We start from the raw sequence: 20,511 nt of genomic DNA, 5'->3' as shown, positions 1-20,511 counted from the left end.
CTGCTCCCCAGGACCCAGGCCTGGCTGGGCGCCCGCTCTCCAGTGGCCCAGTCCCTGTGCCCGGCCCGGCCCAGCCCCAGGCCGTACAGAGGCGGACTCCTGGGGTCAGGTGGGACCTGCTGACCCCTCGTGGGAGCCGGCTCCCAGGTCTGCAGTGTGGCACCCACCCGGCCCCCCGCCTCCCAGCAGGTGCACATGGAGCTTCCATCAACCTCAGCCCCCAGCGACATGCCGTCCTGCCCCCCCCACCAGCCCCACCCCCTGTTCCAAATACACCTGTCCTGACCTGGCCGCCTACCTTCCCTCAGCAGGACAGGAACACAGGGCGCCCGAAGGCCCCGCCCCACCGCCCACAGACCCTTCCTCCCCTCCCCGGCCCATCGCTGCCACCCGTCCCATGCCCAACCTTGAGCGTCCTTCACTGCGACCCGCCCAGGGACACTGACAGCACAGTGGATTTTATAGTAAAAGGACAAAGTCATGAGAGCGTCTGGTGGGGGCGCGTCCCCTGAAGGCGGGCTTTGGGAGGTTGGCGGTTTTCTGCTTGGTTTCCAGGACGTGGGGCGTCCCGCCTGCGGCAGGAGGGTCTCCAGGCTCCTCCCCTCTCAGTGGACAGATGGCGTCCAGGCGCCCCTCCTGGGGGCCACCGTCTGACGGCCTCCTGAGCCAACCACCACGACAGCGCCGCTGCTCACCGGGCACCTGCAACAGGCTCTCCCGTCTTGCAACATCAGGGAGACCCTCACAGAGACCCCGGCCGGAAGGGTCTCTTACAGACCTTGAGAAAAGCGGTTCCCGATGTCTCGGTGAGTCCAAGACCCGGCCGGAGCCAGAGATCCAAGGCCAAGGCAACCGAGGGGGCTGCAGGGATGCGTGCTCACCCGGGAGGCTTCCTTTGCCCGGAGAAGCTGCACACACGAGCTGCCACGGGGCACATCCCTCATCCTGCCGTGGCTTTCTCTCCGACCTCGTCCTTCACGCTGCCTGCATCCACGTGGGGGCGAACACAGGTGGTGTCCAGAAGCTGTGGACCTACATCCCGTTTGGATGGGTCGGAGAACCGTGGAAAATGCACGAAAGATGCATCTTGTATGGAAGATCGTGGGGGGCAAGGTACGAACGAACCCTGGAGGGAGTTGCAGCCTCTCTGCAGGTGTCAGGTGTGTGAGCCCAGGTTCTCTGGAGAAACAGCCGCAGGGGACGCCCAGAGCCGAGGGACAGCCAGATCCATTGCCTGGACCTGGGTCCTGTGACCACAGAGCTCGGCGAGCCGGAGACCCCGCAGGCCACTGGTGTGGCCCCAGGGCCCGGCTCCGGGGCCCAGAGGAGCGGTGTCCCAGCTCCAGCGCCGCCACGGAGGGACAGCACTCGCCCTCACCCAGCCCTTCTCCCTGCACCACCCCGGGGGCCTGGGCGAGGCCCGCCCTCCCTGGGGAGCCGTCGGGGGTCACAACCGTGTCCATAATAACAGCAAAGTGTCATTTCCCTTTTCTGCCATGCGCAACACCTGCAGGGAGGAGGTAAAAGCAGCGGCGAGGACGGGGCACATGGGGCCCTGCCAGATTTGGGGGCTTCCCCCCAGCAGGGTGCCCTCGAGGCCGTGGGAATGCTGTGTCCACGTGAGCGCTGGATGAGGAAGAGAAAGGACGCCTCTGTGCCTGAGCGTGCGACCTCCCAGGATCCTACGCCACGGGAGGCACCCGGTCGTCTGGAGGGGACGCCACTGAGTGCCCGGCCACCTCCCCCTTGGAACCCTGAGGCCCCCAACTCCCGAGTGACAGAGATGGACTCTGATTATTCAGACCCGGGTACTTGGCAGACGTTTTCCCAAAACAGATAAAGTGAGCCTGTCTCGTCGAGGTAAACGGCAGACAGATTTGTTGCCGGTGATAAAATTCGAGCCTTCAAGCAAAAGTTAGAATTTTGGAAAGTGGTAAGCTTGACAGCTGCCCGGTAGTTTAAGACCTTTCTGATAAAGTAGATAGATGGACACAAGCAAACGTGGCTGTTCTCGCTGCTTAGTGAGGCCTGTCGACATCCGGAAGGCCCACAGGACTCTGCTGCGCAGTGTCCTCCAAACACCCAACGCGCGACGCTCCAGAACTGAGTGAAACGCCCATTGGGCGGAGGATGGACCGCGGGGCTCAGAGTAGCACGGCCATGGCTCCACTCCTCCAGGCGACCGACCCTTGGGAAAGCCCCCATCATCAAGGCCGGTCGCCGGGCCCAAGAGGAGCGCCCATGGTCACCTGCAGAGGCAGCTCCCACGGCCCTGCGTCCTCCGACCACAGAAGCTGAGCAAAGCCACACTTTCCTCTCCCTCTGCACGCATCCCGCAAATGGATTCTCATCAGGGCAATGAGTTAGAGTCATGCTCAATGATCCACGCACCTGTTTCCATGTTGTCACTTAATATGTCACCTCAATACTATCAAGCGACTCACACGTGTTACATGTCCTAATATCCCACTGGATTTGATTTACTGGCATTTTTTTTAGGATGTTGCTTCTATGCTTCCAATGAAATTCGACCTCGCTCTCTTTTCTTTTTTTTTTTTTTTATTTCCCTGTTTGTGCAATTTATTTTCTGATCCGGGTATCAGCCAGACACAGATTTTCAAAACTAGGTCAGCTCGTGCCCATCGTAAAAACGTAAGTGAGTAAACGAAACACGGAGAACAAACGTTCAGAATCTCAGCAGGCAAAGGTGCCTCTTTGCTCACGGGGCGGATATGCCTGCGAGCTCGTGTCCCAGGAGAAAAGGGAACATGTGAATGCGTCGGACTGATTTTGAGAAAAACAGCTTCGCGTGATAAACGTGACCTTCCGTGCAGAAGTGGACGTCGCCCTTGAAACTGGAAGGTGGTTTGAGGTGGATGCAGAGAGGTGGCCGGGCCAGGCCAGTCCCTCCCCGCAGCTCCCTCAAGTCCCGCCAAACCGAGGCAGGGAGCGAAGCCCGGGACACGCTCCAAGTCGGAGTAGGTTTGGATTCTGCGATCCGACCCCGCAGCCCCGGGCAGAGCCTCTGCTCACCGCCCGAGTCCTTCCGGGACACGCGCCGTCACGTGCCCGGGCCCCGCCGTGCCCGCTCCTCCCAGGCGCTCCATATGGTTTCACGGTGCCGCGCAGCCGTCACCCTGCCTGTCCCCGAGCTGACGCGTTGTCCCTATTGCACACTAAGCCCCTGTGCCTGGTGCCCACCGGCCCTCCCCGCCGTCTCTGCAGGGACCCGCAGAGCGAACCGCCTGGCGATTGTCCCTCTGCTGCTACTCGGCTCCCTGGACAGCATCCTCGGGGCTCTCCGTGTTGCAGAAGGTGCCGGACGTTCCTACTTTTTAAGGCTGAGCCATCTCTACCTGTGTGCTTAGCACACGTCACCTACCCAACCCCCGGCCGATGACCATCCGGGCAGCTCGCACCCTCTGGCTTCTGCGAGCAGTGCTGCCCTGCACGGCCATGGCTCAGGTGGCGCGGGCCCCACCTGCAGTTGTCCTGGGCACAGGGCGGGTCTGTGTGCAGTGTCTGGCCGAGTGGCTGGGGCTGCGCTGCTGGGCCACCCTGCAGGGGCCCACGAGCTCCTGGTTCTCAAACCGTCACAGCACTTGTCACAGCCTATGGTCCACAGCCACCGCAGAGTGGGTGTGACACGGCTTCACGTGGCTTTGATCGGCTCTGCCCCCCAGCAACTGGCGATGCCAAGCATCTCTCGGACGTCTTCTTTGGAGAAACGTCCATGCAAATACTTCGCCCTTTTTAAATCAAGTTGTTTGGTTGTTGTTGACTTGTAGGAGTTCTTTACATATTCGGGATGTCAAACCCTCATCAGATGGGTGATTTGCCAATATTTCCTCCCCTTCGGTGAGTCGGCTGGTCACTCTGTTGATCACGTCCTTCAATGCACGAAAGAACATGGTTTATTCAATTTTCAGCGAAGCCCACGTGTCCCTTTGCCACACTGCTGCCTGTGCTTTCTGTGTCGCATCCAAGAAATCATTGCCAACCCAGTGTCACGAAGCTTCCACCCACATGTTCTTCTCAGTTTCACAGTCTTAGCACTGACATTTATTTAGGTTTCGGTCCATTGAGAGTTGACCCTCGCGTGTAGTGTCAGGTGAGGGCCCACGGTCACTCCTCTGTGTATGCAGACTCGGTTTCCCCAGCACCATCTGTTGGAAACACTGCCCTTTCCCCACAGAATGGTACTGGCAAAAATTACTTGACCATATATGTGAGGGTTTGTTTCTGGGATTTTGATTCTGGTCCATCACTCTCTGCGCATCCCAGCACCACGCGGTCTGACCACTATAACTTCCCGTAGTAAGTCGTGGGGGATTTTCTTTTTTTTTTTTTTTAATATTTTATTTATTTATTCATGAGAAACACAGAGAGAGAGAGAGGCAGAGACACAGGCAGAGGGAGAAGCAGGCTCCAAGCAGGGAGCCCGAGGTGGGACTCGATCCCAGGACCCCGGGGTCATGCCCTGGGCTGCAGGCAGCGCTAAGCAGCTGTGCCCCCAGGTCTACCCTGTGGGGGATTTTCTAAGTAGGTTCCACACCCAGCGCAGAGCCCGCGACCCTGGGATCACGACCTGAGCTGAGATCGAGAGTCGGACGCTCTACCGGCAGAGCCACCCAGGCGCCCCTGCAGTAGGCTTTCTAAATCAGGAAATGTGAGTCCTCCAATTTTGTTCTTTTTTTTTTTCAAGACTGTTTCTTTAGGATGGATTTTCCCATTTCTAGAAAATAATTAATTAATTAATTACTTTTTTAAAAGCCCGTCACTGGGATTTTCCTAGGGATTTCGTGGGATCTGTCGATCTGTAGGTAGTGCTGACACCGTAACACTATCAGGCCTTCCCGTCCGTGAACACGAATGCCATCAATGTAGGTCTCGAACTCCTTTCGGCGGTTCGTGGCTTTCACCTCCTTGGCTAAGTTAATTCCTAAGTATTTTATTCCTTCTGATGCTGTCGTACATAGAATTGCCAACTTCCTCCTGGATTGTTCATTATCCTCGTGCAGAAATGCAGCTGATTTTTGTGTGTTGGTTTGGTGTCCTGCAACTCTGCCAGATTTATGAATTCCAACCAGGACTTTTTTGCGGCATCTTCAGGGTTTTCTTTTTTTTCTTTTTTTTTAAGAATTTATTTATTTATTCATGAGAGACACAGAGAGAGAGAGAGAGGTAGAGATACAGGCAGAGGGAGAAGCAGGCTCCGTGCAGGGAGCCCGACGTGGGACTCGATCCGGGACCCCAGGATAACACCCTGAGCCCAAGGCGGCGCTAAACCGCTGAGCCACCCAGGCGTCCCATCCCGGTACATTTTAAAGTAAATGTGTTCCATCTATTCACGCTCGTATTCGGAGATAACAAACACGTATGTGGATTCCTCTTGCATGTGTCCTGTCTCTGTGCCCCCAAGGGAGGCAGACAGGCGGTTCCAGGACACCCGTCCACGCAGGCACCAGGCAAAGCACAGACAAGGGTCGGCCAACCCCACCTAACACCCCGGGCTGAGCTCTGAGCACCCAAGGGCCCAGGGCAGGAGCTGGAGAAGGACCCCCACCGCAGCTCTGCCCCCAGTGGGCCTCTCCACCCCACCCCCCTGCACACGCCTCCCCCTCCCTCCACCAGAACACAGCTTGGAAACGGGGCTCTTCCCTCACACCCGCAGCAACCTCCCGCTGCCTCAGGGCTGGGGCTGTGCCCGTCGTCCCCGGGAGGGATGACCGGCCTCCAAGCCAGCAGGAACTCCCTCCTGCATTGAGGCCGAGTGTCTTTGGAGAGGGCCAGCCTCCGGGGACCTGGAGAAGGAGACGTGCAGCCCTGAGAGCCTTGCAGGAGAGCAGGGCCAACAGGCCACACCTGAGGACAGGTAAGCAGCCCCCCACCCCAGCCTCTGGTGCCCAAAGAGGGAAGGACGCTGGCTGAGGTCCTGACCAGCACTGGGACCAGTTAGCCAGGGACTCGGGAGGAGGACGATGCTGCCCAGGGAAGCATGGGGACAGAGATGGACAAGACGGGGCTCCTGCACAGACCCCGGGGCTCAGGGGCCAGAGGGGCCAGGAGGGGCATAGGGATCGTCCAGGGACAGAAGGGACTCTGGGCTGCCTCTGCCCACTGCTGCTTGGTACCAGGAAACCCCAGGCTCCTGGCTCTTTCCCACCCATGAGGCTTGAGCTAGCCTGATCAGAGCTCCAGCCAGGGGCAGCACAAGGCGGACAGAACCCGACCAGAGGGGGGGGCCAGTGGTGGTGGACAAGTGGGGATTCCAGCCGTGCCAGCGAAAGGCCACGAGCCAGCAGAGTGTCCTCGAGCGAGCAGGCATGGGATGGCGGCCCCAGGGCTGGCCGGGGAAGGAGGGAGCAAACTGTGCCAGGCAGCCTTGCTGGGCTTCAGTTCAGTGAAGAAAGCGTTTTCCAGAACACAGACTAGCTCAGAACTAGACCAGGTGTTCATGTGCAGGGGTGAGCTCCCCGTCGGCACGCTGACCCCTGGGCTGGCAGGTGCTCCTGGCCACACGACCTGGACCACGGAGAAGCATGGGCTTCTGCCCGTGGAGGCCAGCAGACCTCACTGCGCCCTGCTGGGTGACCTCGGGCCCCGTGCGGCCGCCGTGTCCTCACCCCGGGGTCACTGGCCCTAACCCCCGGAGCCGGTCCTGACGCGAGGGCTGTGTTCCTGCTGCCGTCGGCAGAGTGGTTCGCAGCTGCGTGTCTATATTGGCCAGCAGCTCCTGCCGAGCACGCTTATTTATATCCCCTTCCCAAACGGAAATGTAAGGAAATGTGTTAGCAATTTTTACTTTATTTCATAAAACACAGGATGAAGCCAAATGGGAGCTGGTTTCCGAATGAGCCTGGATTACGGATCTGAAAACCCCGGTTCACTTTCAGCAGCAAATACCACTTAGAGCAAATCTCTTGTTTTGTAAAAAGAAGCTGTGTGTTGACAAATTTCTTCGCCTCAAATTCTGAAGGGGTTTTAAAGCTCCCAGCACCCGGGTTCTTCCTGGGAGGAGGGGACCACTTGCACCACGGCCCCCAACCCGCCCACGGCCCAGCCACAGAGCCTGGAGGCCCTGGTGCCCCACGGCGGCCCAGGGGCTGCTCCTGCTCCTCCGTCACCTGCATCAGGAAGGCCCCCCATCCTCTGCCTCCTCCCTCCACAGAGGCCCCCTCGCTCACCGCGGCCGGGAAGCCTTCCTTGGCCATCCGGCCAACCCCCTTCACCCCCCAGCCCCTGCCAGGCATACTTCCCGTCCCAGGGCTTGATTGTATACATGTCTGACTCTCCCCCTGGGTGTCGGCCACAGCCCCCCACCCAGGACATGAGCCAGCAGAGCCCCAGGAAGGGCACCGACCTAGGAAGGCTTCCTGGAGGTGGAGGTCTCAGAGTGGACCTGGAAGGACAAAGAGGATGCTTACGCTCTGAATTCAGGCTCACGAGAGTAATGGGGGTCATGACTCGGTCTGCTGGGCTTGTGGACACATGGGCGGACCATCCTCCCCACTCGACGAAGGTACTCTGAGGCTCAGGCGGGCATAAGGATTCACCCAGAGCCATGAGGGCAGTCAGGGGCCGGGTCAGGGTCAGGGGCTGGGTCAGGGTCAGGGGCCAGGCCAGGGTCAGCAGGGAGGCCAGGGTCAGCTGTAGGACATAGGGCCAGGGGACAGGTCTGGACATCAAGGCAGGAGGACAGGACCAGAGCCCCCTTTCCCACCATGTCCTCTCACTTACCCACCAGTACATCTCCAAATGGCACCACCCTGTCCAGCTCCAGCCCCACAGGTGACACTGCATCAGGCAGGTGTGGCTCCCATGTCTCCTCATTCAGTCCAGGAGAAAGCCACCCAGGCAGGGGTCCCGATCCCCCTCCTGCCCCAGGTCCTCAATGTGTGACTCTGGACAAGTCATTTAACCTCCCTGGGCCTTTGTCTCTATGCCTGTAAAATCGTCATGAGAGCAGCATGTACGTTGTTGTGTGAACAGAGGTGGACACGTGGAAATCAACTTCTCTGGGACATAGTGGTCCTTAGTAATGTGGCATGGATGGATAGATGAGGGGATGATGGGGGTGGGTGGATGAAGGACGGATGGATGGATGGATGGATGGATGGATGGATGGATGGATGAGGGGATGATGGGGGGTGGACTGAACCCATCCATCTAGTCGTGGCACCCCCCAAGGATGGATGGTTGGATGGATGGATGGATGGATGGATGGATGAGTAGGTGGTTGGATGGATAGATGGGTGAAACAAACAAAAAACATTTCACACATGAGCAATCAGCCACCCTCTTCATTTTAGGGGATGATGCCATAGGAGTTTGGTCCTACCATGTGTTCAGAACTGGACACAGGCTGGCCTGTGCCATGGCCAGGGAAGAACAGGTGGTAGAGGGAGTTGGCAGGGATTCAGGAAACCTTGTTCCTCCTCCTAGCTCGGCCAATTCCTCATGATATCCTTTGGCCCTATCTGGCCTCAATTTCCCTGGTTCTTGGGCTGAACTGGACCCATCCATCCAGTCATGGTGCCCTCCAAGGAGATGGCCCCTGGCTGAGAGGCAAGGGGTCACAGGCTCACCTGTGAGGCCCAGAGGCCTCCGCAGCACTGGGATTCCAGACACCCTGAGCCTTCTCCACAGCAGCCCTGCGTGGCCTGGTCCGGGTCTGGCTTTGTCTTGGGCCCTGGGGCAGGAGGTCAGTATCCCTGCCAAGAAAAAAGAGAACATACAGTTCATGCATATGCATAACCTCATCGCAGGGCTAATGAAAAGTCAATATATACGTGCAGAAGGCAGAGAGACGTGCTCCGACTCTCAACTGCCCTCCTGTCTTTAAAATTATGGTTAGTAATTAGCAGGGAATTTTGACTTAAAAAAAAAAAGAAAAAAACAAGAGTAATAAGACATTTAATGGTTTCCAAACTAATTACAAATATGGCCGTAAGTGGAAAAGCAGCCCCATAAAAATGATGACTTGGCTTGGGCTCCAGAAAGACCACGTGTTCAGGGCATCCGTGGACACGGGCCCCACCTTTCATCTTTGGCGCCCAAAAGCTGAGTCTTCAGATTGGCGCCCTCTTGCCCCGGCCTCTCTGTGGGGTGGATAAGGTGGCCTTTGTTATGGCTCCAGCTTTTAGTCTAGGATGCTATTTAACAGCCGCGCTGAGATCTAGTCCACGGACCGCACTGGTCACGCGCTCAGAGTGCACCGTTCGACGCCTCCACGTGGGCTCGCTGAGCTGCACGTCGCACCCCAACCACCTAGAGATGGTGGCTGTTTTTGCCGTCCCAGAAAGAGAAAGAAATCCTGCCGCCTCCGCCGCCACCCCGAGCCTCCTCCTGCCCCCAGCCCCTGGCAACCACAGGTTCACTTTCCGCGTCCACAGATTTGTCTATTCTGGAAATTTCATATAAAATGAAACAGGCCCTTTGTGACTGGCGCCCTTCTCTGCCATCCTCGGGGTTCGTGCACACTCCAGCACACACCCAGGCTCTGTCCCTCTACGCAGCTCGGGGCTGTCACAGCATAGGGACGCGTCCCATTTTTGCTGTTGTTGTTGTTTTCATGTATTCATCCCTCGGCGGACGTTTGGTTGCTTCCACTCGTTTGGCCGCTGCAGATGACGCTGCCATGACTCTAACGGACAAGGTTTCATGTGGGGGTGTGTCGTCACTTCTCTGGGGTAAGTACCTAGTGGCAGGGTCGCTGCATCACCCCATCACGCCCCACTTAAGGAGCGGAATGGCTGGATGTCCTCCGAAGTGGGTGCAACTCCGGCGTCCAGGCCGCGGGCTGCCCCACCAATGCTGTGCGCCTCGGCCCCCAGACGCCGGCCCTCCTCGTGGGTGTCGAGGGGTGTCTCTTGCACGGCCCCGCGGCCAGCGGCGCCCACCATCCTTTCCTATGCTTCCTGGCCATTTGTGTATCTTCTTTAGAGACACGTCCGTCCAGGTTCCTTGTTCATTTTTTTCCTTGCTCATTTTTTAATCCGTTTATCTTTTTATTATTGAGTGGTAGTCGTACCCGATGTAATTTTTTACGTCCTAGATACAAATCGTTATCAGACGTAGGGCTCCCAAATATTTCCTCTCATTCCGTGGGCTGTCTTCCTTCATTTCGGGATAGTCCCGTCGAGGCCACAAAAGTTCTTAATCTTCAGGAAACCGAACTTACCTACTTTTCCCTCTGTGGTTTCGGCATTTGGCGTCACAGGTAAGAGACCCCGTTCACATAAAGACTCCTAACTCTGGAAAACGAACTAGGGGTGGTGGAAGGGGAGAAGGGCGGGGGGTGGGGGGGAATGGGTGACGGGCACTGGGGACACTTGACGGGATGAGCACTGGGTGTTATTCTGTATGTTGGTAAATTGAACACCAATAAAAATTAATTTATTAAAAAAAAAAGAGAGAGACCCCGTTCACCTGGGGCCTCTGGGTGGCTCAGTCGATTGGGTGGCCGGCTCTTGATTTCAGCCCGGGCCGTGATCTCAGGGTGCTGACGGAGCCCCACGCCCGGGTCCCTGCTCAGTGGGGAGTCTGCTTCTCCCTCTCCCTCCTCCCCTCTCCCTGCTCACTCTCTCTCTCTCTAAAATAAATTAATTTTAAAAAAGAAATAAACCATTCACCCAATCCAAAGTCACAAATATTGTTACATACGTTTCCTTCTAAAAGTGCTGTAGTTTGGGCAGCCCAGGTGGCTCAGCAGTTCAGCGCTGCCTTCAGCCCAGGGCGTGATCCTGGAGACCCAGGATCGAGTCCCACGTCGGGCTCCCTGCGTGGAGCCTGCTTCTCCCTCTGCCTGTGTCTCTGCCATTCTCTCTCTGGGTCTCTCATGAATAAATAAATCTTTTTTTTTTTAAGTGTTGTAGTTTTAGCTCTTATGCTTGGATCTTTGAGTCATTGTGATTCCATTTTTGTATTTGGTATGAGGCAGGGATCCAGATCCAGTCCCTTGCCTGTGAACATCCAGTTCTCCTAAGTCTTCTTGTTGAAAGTCTTGACGCCCTTGTCAGAACCCAGCTGACTCCACGTCGGGGCCTCTCTGCGCTGCCCCACTGACCAGCTGTCCCCCCGACGCCAGCACCGCACCGACTTCACCTCCACAGCCTCGAAGTGCAAGTCATCCAACTGCGCTCTCCCCCTTCAAGACTGTGCTGGCTACTTCGGGTCCCGTGAGTTACCACATGGATGTTGGGGATGGATTTTCCTATTTGCTCAAAAGGGTCAACCTAGATTTGGGCCTCACTGGACGTCAGGATCCATGTGGGAAGTGCTGCCGTCCTAACAGTATTAGATCTTCCGACCCGTAAACATGGAACATCTTTGCACTCATCTAAGATCTAGTTCAAAGTGTGTGGATATTAATTTGGATAATTCTGATTGTTATCTGGGTCCATCTTCAGGCGTCTTTAGATTTAGTCGTTTTCCATGATGTCTTATAGTTTCCAGAGCATAAGTTTGTGCTCCTTTTGTTAATCTTGTTCCTAATTCCTTATTCTTTTTGATGCTATGGTAGACGGGATTGTTTTCCTAATTTCATTGTCAGTTTGCTCATTGCTGTTGAACAACAACAAAAAATTCGTTTTTCTTGTAACTCGCAACCTTGCTGAACTGATTTATTGGCTCTAATAGTTTTGACTGGATTCCTTGGGTCTTACACATGCAGGACCATGGCACTGGCAAATGGAGATAGTCCTACATTTTCCTCTTCGCCCAGCACCCGGGGTGACCATCCAGTGTGCCATTGACGAGAGCCAAGAACGAGTGGACATTCTTGTCCTACTCCTGATCTTAAGGGGATGCATCCCATCGTCCTCCGTCAGGGATTACGTGGGCCATACATTTTTCACAGACTCCCTTTATCAGCTGCAACCTATTTGTTCCCTTGTTTGTTTTTCTTTTGATCTTTTGTTCCTTGTTCGTTTATGGCGTTTATCATGAATTTTGTCCGATGTTTTTGTGCATCTCCAGGGATGATAGTGTGGGTGTTGACCTTTATCCTATTGAAGCTGTGGGCGGGTCCCAGCGGTGGATGCTCAGATGTTAAACCGCCCACGGCCCCTGGGGCCCATGTCCTCGTTGTCTGTGTGTCTGGTGCCTCGTCCAGGGAGCTGCAGCCGAGTCCACTTTGGTGTCGGCGTCACAGGGCCGGCGGTGGGCATGTGCGGTCTACAGGGAGGGCTCTCCCCGTCTCCCCGGCCGCCTCACTCCCCCGCCCCCCCGGCAGCTGCCCAAGGAGGCCCCACTGTCTTCACCGTCCTGGGCAGGGACTGCTGGCAGCTTAACCTAACGACACGCGGGCAGGGGTGGGTTTTGAGTGTGTCCTGGCCCAGGGCGGCTCTCGGCCATCTCCTCCGGTTCCCTCCAGAGGACCCATGGGCCCAGTGGCTTCATGGGTTGCGGGGATCAAGAGAGGACCCCTTGATGAGGTCAGGTCGCGGGGAGACTCGGGCACCCTCTTTTCTCACCGGCGGCTTCTGCCCTGACCGATGTCTCGGAGCCCCTCCTTGGGCACCGGGCAGGGCGCAGGCTCTGGCCTTGAGCCTGGGACCCCCGGGGTGCTGCTGCCCCCACCCGCCCCCCGCCGCAGCCGGGACGATGCGGGTGGGCGGCCCTGAGCCTCCTGACCTCGGTCTGTGGCTGAAGGGCGGCAAGCAGTGCTCGGGTCCATCGGGCAGGCAGGCAGCAGGAGCCGCAGTCGACCCGGGCTCCGCAGCCACAGGCTCCCAGAAAGGTGCTGGCGTTTGCTTGAATGAACACGTCTTCCATGGACATCTGTCCAGGGCCCTGTCCAGAGACCTCCAGGGGGCTTTCCCGTTTTCCGTCTCTTTGGCAAGCCGTGCGTGTTTGCCAGGAGCGGTCGGAGGCCCTCGAGCTGCCCTCGTGGAAGCGGGATTCGCACGACTGTCCGTGTACTTCAGTTCCCGACTGTAGCCCAGACCCCTGCCTCCCTGCGCCCGCAGCCGCTTCCCCGCATGTCGCCCCCTGCCCCCGTGTGCTTCTGTGAGCTCATCGTGCCCCCAGGATGCCCCCGCCGCGCTCCCTTCCCTGAGGCTCCTGCCCACACCGGGTGGACCCTCCTCTGTCCTCCACCCCACTGGGCCCCTCCGGACCCCTCCCTGCACCCCCACGTCCCACCCTCCCCACTGCTTTCCTGAGCCATGGGTCACCTGTGCCCACGAAGCGATCCGTGTGCATTCACGGAGGCCGTGCTCCCAGCTCAGCTCCACCCAGGCAGGGGTGCACACGCCCGTGCCAACCCTGCTTGACTTCTGCCCTCAGGAGCCTACCTGCACCCCCAGCCGCAGCTTCCATGCCACACCCCTGCCCCCGCCCAGATAGTCGCCCGCACCTGCCCGTCACTGTTGGAGCCTCGTGATGTCCATCGAGCTAGGAAACCTCATGGCGGTCAGAGGGGAGCTCCGAGCTGGCGGACCGTGATGGTGACAGGTAACCGGAAACCCTACATCCACCCCCAGTTTCTAGTCCCGGAGACGCGGAGTGAGCGCCCAGCCCCACAGCCGCATGTGAGCCTCCCGTTAGTGGGACATCCCCTGCCTCCAGCAGGTGAACCTCAGGCCACCACTCACCCCTCCCGCAGCCGGGAAAACAAGCCACGGTTCCAGACCTGGACGAACCTGGGACACGCCGGGGGGCCCAGGACAGTGAGAAGGGGCTCAACCCGCGGGATCCCATCTGCACCGCTGTTTCTGGCCACCAGCAGCGGGACAGATCGGCTCTGAGGAGCTCCCGTGGGGCCACAGCAGGGAGGGACGCGGGGCCTCGGCGCTCACGAAGCGTGCAGTGGTGAGCCACCCCACGCGACACGGGGCACATTGATGCCTGGCGCAAGCGGCCGCGGGGCCTGAGTCTCTTTCAGGCTCTTCTGTGCAAGCGAACGTTTCATTTACAAAAACGTAGGAGGATTCATGGCGGGTTCATACCGGCCTGGAAACGCCCGGCACCTGGTCCTCGCGCAGGTACCGGGGTGGTGAGCAGAGGGTGCCCACTGTGCCTGTCCCGGGGCTCCCCGCGATTCGCCGCCGTCGGGGACGCTCAGCAGCTGTGCGGCCCGGCTCTGCAGGAGGAGGCTTCTCTGGAGATGGGCCCCTGGTCAGAGACCAGCCGTGCCCGCTCCCCGCGCCATCCTGGGTCCAGAGCCCACGGGTGAGACCTGGGGGCCCCACGAGGAGGAGCCGGCCACCATCCCAGGGGCCAGAGACCAGACAGCCCACGTGAGGGACAGCAGCCGGGGACACAGGTGGCACGTGCAGGTCAGGGGCCGCACGGGGCCTGCACAGTCAGGGTCCTGGGGACGGGGGAGCCATGAAGAGCCAGGATTCAGGCCGAATGAGGGAGGAGGAGACCCCCCACCCCACACAGGGTCAGCCAGGTGGCCTCGACACAGGCACCACGGCCCCCGAAGCTGAGGGCAGAGGGAGGGGCCCCCCAAGGCCCAGGACGCGCCCCAAGCCCAGCCCCCACCCACCTCCTGTTGAATCTTCCAGATTGTTCCACCAGTTTCCTCCCGGCCTGCAGGTGTGGACAGTGACGCGCCCCAGAGCAGCTGGTAGCCCAGGACGGGGCCCCCACAATCACACTGAGGTCCTGGCGAGGCCCACTCGGTGCCCTGCCGCACCGCCCGCCCCCCCCCCCCCCCCCCCCCGCCCTGATCCCTTCATTCATTTGCCAGAAGCAAGCAGGTCCCGGATCTGGCCTCACAGAATCCCAAAGCCAAGGCTGGCAGACGGTCACTAGAGGGGCCTGGGGTCAGCCTGGGGGTCCCCAGGAGGGGGACAGCATAGGAGCCACCTGCCAGACACCACACAGGCACCGAGTTATCCTCCAGGGTAACCCAAGGAAGCCAGAACCTTCCAGCCCCCAGGACCCATGTGGGGGGCACAGAAGGGACAGGGCCTGGGGGCAGGGGGACCAGGGGGATGGAAGAGGAACCAGGGGGATGGACAGGGGACCAGGGGGATGGATGGGGGACCAGGGGGATGGACGGGGGATGAGGAGGATGGACGGGAGACTGGGGGGATGGACGGGGGACCAGGAGGGTGGACAGGAGACCGGGGGGAAGGACAGGGGACCACAGGGGGGGGTTGACGGGGGACCAGATGGACAGATGGAGGGACCAGAGAAGATGGACAGGGGACCAGAGGGGGTGGACGGGGGACCAGGGGGATGGACAGGGGACCAGGAGGGGTGGACGGGGTACCAGACAGACAGAGGGAGGGACCAGAGAGGATGGACAGGGGACTGGGGGGGGTGGACAGGGGACCAGGAGGGATGGACAGGGGACTGGGGGATGGACAGGGGACCAGGGGGATGGATGGGGGACCAGAAAGACAGATGGGGGATGGACAGATGGACCAGGAGGGATGGACAGGGGACTGGGGGGGTGGACAGGGGACCAGGAGGGATGGATGGGGGACCAGAGGGATGGATTGGGGACCAGGGGGATGGACGGGGGACCAGACGGACAGATGGAGGGACGAGAGAGGATGGACAGGGGACTGGGGGGGTGGACAGGGGACCAGGAAGGATGGACAAGGGACCGGGGAATGGACAGGGGACGAGGAGGGATGGACGGGGGACCAGAGGGGGTGGACAGGGGACCAGATGAATGGATGGAGGGACCAGAAGGGGTGGACAGGGGGACCAGATAGGTGGACAGGGGGGTGGACGGGGGGACCAAGGTTGGCTGCCTGTAGCCCCAAGGGTCCCCACAGCCCCAGGGAAATCCTGGACAATTCCTGACCCCGTAGCTCCCCCAAACCTGCAGTCCCCAACCAGAGCTTCTACTTCGGGCCTTGGGCGGGCGGGACCCACCCGCTGCTGCGGGGTCTGTGCACTGCACCACCAGGCCATGCACCCCGCCTGCCTCAACGTGACCCCCCGGCACCCCGGTGCCTGGCCACCCTGGGTCCTCTGCCCAGAAGGTCCAGCTAAGCCTCACCTGCCCCCGTGGGAGCCCCTCCCTGGAGGCACAGGGGACCACCCCCTGCTCCTCGCTGTGTTCACTGCTCCCGTTCTGTGCTCCACGCCTCATGCTGGGGACACAGAGGGGCCTCCCCACGCGGCCCTGCCCAGGGGTCACAGCCTGGGGGGCGATGGACCGAATCAGCCACCCAGAGAGTGACCCCTCCCCCGACGGGGCCCCGGTTGCTCTGGAGGGGCGGGGGGCTTCCTGGGGAGCCGGGGACGAGGAGGACCCCACCGGCAGCCTCTCCCCTGCACAGCGGGTGCCCAAGGCCCTGCGGCAGCTCCCCGGCTCGCCCCCCCAGCCCTGCATCCACCCACTGCACCCCCAGCCCAGACCCCAGGCCCCCCGGTGCAGCTGCCCTGCTAACAGTCGGCATCACATCAGAGTCCAAAGGCACATTTCAGTTCTGCCCCAAGTTATTATTTCGCCTTTTCCTGTGAAATATTTTATGCTTTTCTCTCAAACTTCGGATTCCCGGAAATCAGTGGGCAGCCGCCGCGCCGCGCCGGCGAAGAGCGCTCCTGCCACCTGGTGGCCACGCGGGAGAGCCGGCCCCGCCAGGGGTGCGGTGCGGGGGAGCGGGGACCCGGGGCGGGGGCGGGGCCTGGGAGGGGCGGGGCCTAGGAGGGAGGGGCGGGGTCCGGGGCGGGGCCTGGGGGCGGGGGCGGGGTCCGGGGCGGGGTAGGAGTAGAGGATCCACGCCCCGCCTCCCTGGCGCCCACTGGCTGCCACACTCGGGGCCCCCCCGCCCCCCTCGCTCCCCCCCACACCTCCTGCCCCTCCGGCCCCCCGACACCCCACACCCCACCCCTCCCCGCCCCGCCTCTGCCCCTGACGGGAGCCTGCTGGACGCAGACCCATCCCCACCAGGGCTGGGACCCGGGGTGTGCAGGGGGAGGGCCCGGGGAGCCGGAGCGGCGTGGGTCCTGGCAAAAGAGCTGGAAGGACAGGGTCTCGGGCCCCTGCGCCCCGCCCCCCCTACTCCCCCCACCCCAACCAAGTGCCCCTGGATCCCCGGGAGGCCCCAACGCAGGACAGGCAGGGCCAGACCAGGCCCTTTCCTGAGGGCAGAAAACAAACCACCACGTGGCCCTGGTGGGGGGTGGGGGGTGGGGGGTGGGGGCGGGTGGGAGGGTGCCGGTAGGACTAAGCTGGGGGGCGGTGCCCACGGGGAATCCCAGCCCGTCCTGCAGGGCCCACCCTGCCTTCCTCTGTCCCCTGAGGTCAGACCAGCTACCTCACCTGTACTCAAGGTTCCAAGTATCCTTGGGTGTCTCTCCCACGTTTAAATAAAATTTATTTTTATCAATAAAAATCACTGCGTATTCGTTGCAATTGAGACAGTCCTGTAGGCGAGGCGCCCGGATGGGGAGGCCTTGGGCTCACGTCCGGGTTGTGGGGTGAGCCCCGCGTGGAGGGAAGTCCCCGGAGTCTCCCTCCGCCTGTCCCCCTGCTCGCTCACTCTCTAAATAAATAAAAATATTTTCCGGAGAATCCTCTTTACGGAGACCATGAGCAAGGCTTCATGAAACCTGCGTCTGCAGACAAAGAGCCTCACGGTGCCTGGAAGGCGGTGTCGGGCAGCGTCAGGGGACACCTGTCCCATTCACACGCGGCCGGGGCACCCAGCACTCGGCAGGTGACCCCCACGCTCTGCAGGGTGCCGATGGCACAGGGCAGGGGTGACCTCAGGGGGCCTGTGCCCGCACAGTCCTGGGAGCAGCTGGGGCCTGAGGGCCTGACCAGCAAGGACGGATCGGGTGGATAGTGACCTCAGGGGCAGGGGCAGCTGCTGAACCCCAAACAGACCACTCGGGAGGGAGCCCCGACACTCCCCAGCTGGGGTGCAGACCCCCCCTCCATTTCGGGGGACAGCACGCCCCCCACGGTCTCAGCCATAGGACTTGGGGGTGGACCCCACGACCTCACAGTGCCCGATGGGACCCAAGGAGCCCCCACCCCCCAGCAGATGCTGAGTCCCTGCTTCCCTGCACACCCGGCGCTGGGACGGGATGAGCTAGAAAGTAGTCGCATGTTTGAAGGTGGTGATTTACGTCCTCGCGCACAGGGACCCGAGCATCGTACTCACCTTGACCACTGCACATTGAGAAACTGAAACAACTATCCGTCTACAAAGTTGGGAGCCAACCGCTAATTAGGTTTTGATTTATCACGGAAGCACACCCATTGTTTTACAGTCTCTTCAGAGTCTTCTGGGAGATAAGCAGCAGGCCAGCTGCGGGCCAGGCGTTCCCCGTGGCCCCGGGGCCACCTGCTAAGTCCGCACCTGCTGAAGGGTCAGGGCTGACAGGCGAGAAGCAAAGAGCAGCAAATTTCACCACCTCCTTGGAGACCGAGATATGCAAATTCAGCGAAGATCTGGAAAGAGCCCAGGGCCGAGGTCTTACCAGACTTTCTAAAACATGAGTGTTGCTCATTCTGGCGTTTAGCCTGACAGGTAGCATTTGCTCCTGAAGGCTGCCGTCGAGATCACGTGGGTGACCAGGGCTCCAGACGGAAATCGTCCAAAATGCTGCTGCACGACGAGCCATGCTGGGACAAGGTCCCACCTCACGCACCAGGCCGTCCACACCCCACGCGTGCTGCCACAGGCTGAAGCCCCTGCGGCTAAATTGGTAGGAAGCCCCTGGAGAAGCCGACAGGACTCCGACACCGCTCAGCTTCCTCCCAAGCTCACCGGGGTGGGTGGGTTTCCCTCTGAGAACAAGAGGAATCAAGCCCAAACCCACAGATGAAGCCACAGCCTCTGAGCTTCAAAGGGCGGCTGCCGGGGTGGGGGTGCTCAGCACGACCCCAGCCTTGGCAGCCAGCTTGCCCTGCACACTGTCCCCGGAGCCGGAGGCACAAGCGTGGAGCTGAGTGTGCGGCACACCCCGGGGCTGCTCGGATCCTGGAACCGGGTTACAACCAGCCGGCTGTCTGGGTTCCAGGTTCAGACAGGAGCGCACTCAGCAGGACAAGCAGGTGGGGACAGCGTCAGAACTGGACAGAACCGAGAGGCCACAGCCAACAAGCCTGGCGGCCCCACCTGTAAGACCAACACGCTCCACACTGCAGGACCGTTCAGTGTTAGGTGCCGTTGGGGGGTGGACACTCAGGGCCTGCCCTGACTGCCCTGGCTCCCCCTCGAGGGTCTATTTCTGATTAGCCAGGCTAATCTGTGTCGGCCCCCACGCCTCAGGAGGCAGCCATGGGCCAGCGGCCCCCAGAGTGGGACAGCAAGCCCGGGGTCAGAGCCACGGCAGCAGGAAAACAAGCGGACAACCTCATGGTCACTGTGTGTGTCCTGGCGATGACCTCTTCAGGTCTTGGATGTCCACGGGTGCTTTGCCTGCAATTCTGAGAAGTGTCTGACTGACCAGAGCTCTAGGTCGTCAGTATGTCCTGCAGTATTTTAGCAATGTCGCTCCACCGTGCCCGGGCTTCCATTGCTTCTGGAGACAAGTCCTCTGTCGTCTTTCTCTGGGCTCCTCGGTCCGCCTGCGAGATGTTCTCTTTAGCGATCCTTTCAGGCAATGTGCCCGATTCCATTTTCTTCGTGTGCTTTGAATTTACTGAAATGTTTAGACGTGTGGTTTTACAGTTTTCATCAAATCTGGGAAATGTTTTGCCATTATTTCTTTAAAAAATATATACCGAAGATATCAGGTGTTAGCAAGGACGTGAAGCTGCTGGGAGTCTCTCCCATCACCAGGGAAATGTAAAACGAAGCCGCCACTTTGGAAGACAGACTGGAAGTTTCTCGTGAGGTTAAACATACCCTCACCGTGTCATCCACCAACTCCACTCCTGGGTGTTGGCCCAAGAGAAATTATCAGAACGTGCAAACGCAAGTACTGGAAACAAGCCGAAGTGAATGAGTGGATCAGATCGTTTCCGCATATCCATATAATAGAATCCTACTTGGCGATAAGAGGATGAATTTCCGGTGTGTTGAGCGGGATGGATGAGTTCCGAATGCATCGCGTCCAACGAAAGAAACCGGACTCAGAAGGCAACATGTTGTAGGAGTCCTTTTATGGGATGATCCAGAAAAAGCAAAAGTGCAGAATGGGCCTGAGCTCAGCAAAAGTGCAGAATGGGCCTGGAGCTGAGGCTGGGCAAGGGATAAACTGGAAAAGGGTGAAGACGTCTGTCCGTCTGTTGAGGGGTGCACTTAAACGTCCCGGTGGATGTTGCTGTGTCGCGTGCCTCCATACACCTGCCTTCAGGGCAGGCGTGCAGCCACTCAAACCCCGTCGGTTGGTCACTCATCTTCTCACCCTGATCTGTGCTCCAGATCCCGGGAGACGCAGCCTCGGGAAGTGCACAGTTCACCAAGGGGAGAGCCCACTCTTCCCACTTACTCGGAGAGCTACATTTTTCCCTTCCTGTTTCTTTCGTCGTTTCCTTTTCACTGTAAAGCCCCTGCCATGACCAACATACCAGAAGCTCCGTCCTCCCGTGATACTTACCTGGCGCAGCTTCCCATCCATGGCTCACGCTCTCTGAAT

This window comes from Vulpes vulpes, chromosome 16, assembly GCF_048418805.1.
Source record: "Vulpes vulpes isolate BD-2025 chromosome 16, VulVul3, whole genome shotgun sequence".
NCBI classification, from domain to species: Eukaryota; Metazoa; Chordata; class Mammalia; order Carnivora; family Canidae; genus Vulpes; species Vulpes vulpes.
Note: the sequence above shows the minus strand (reverse complement) of the source record.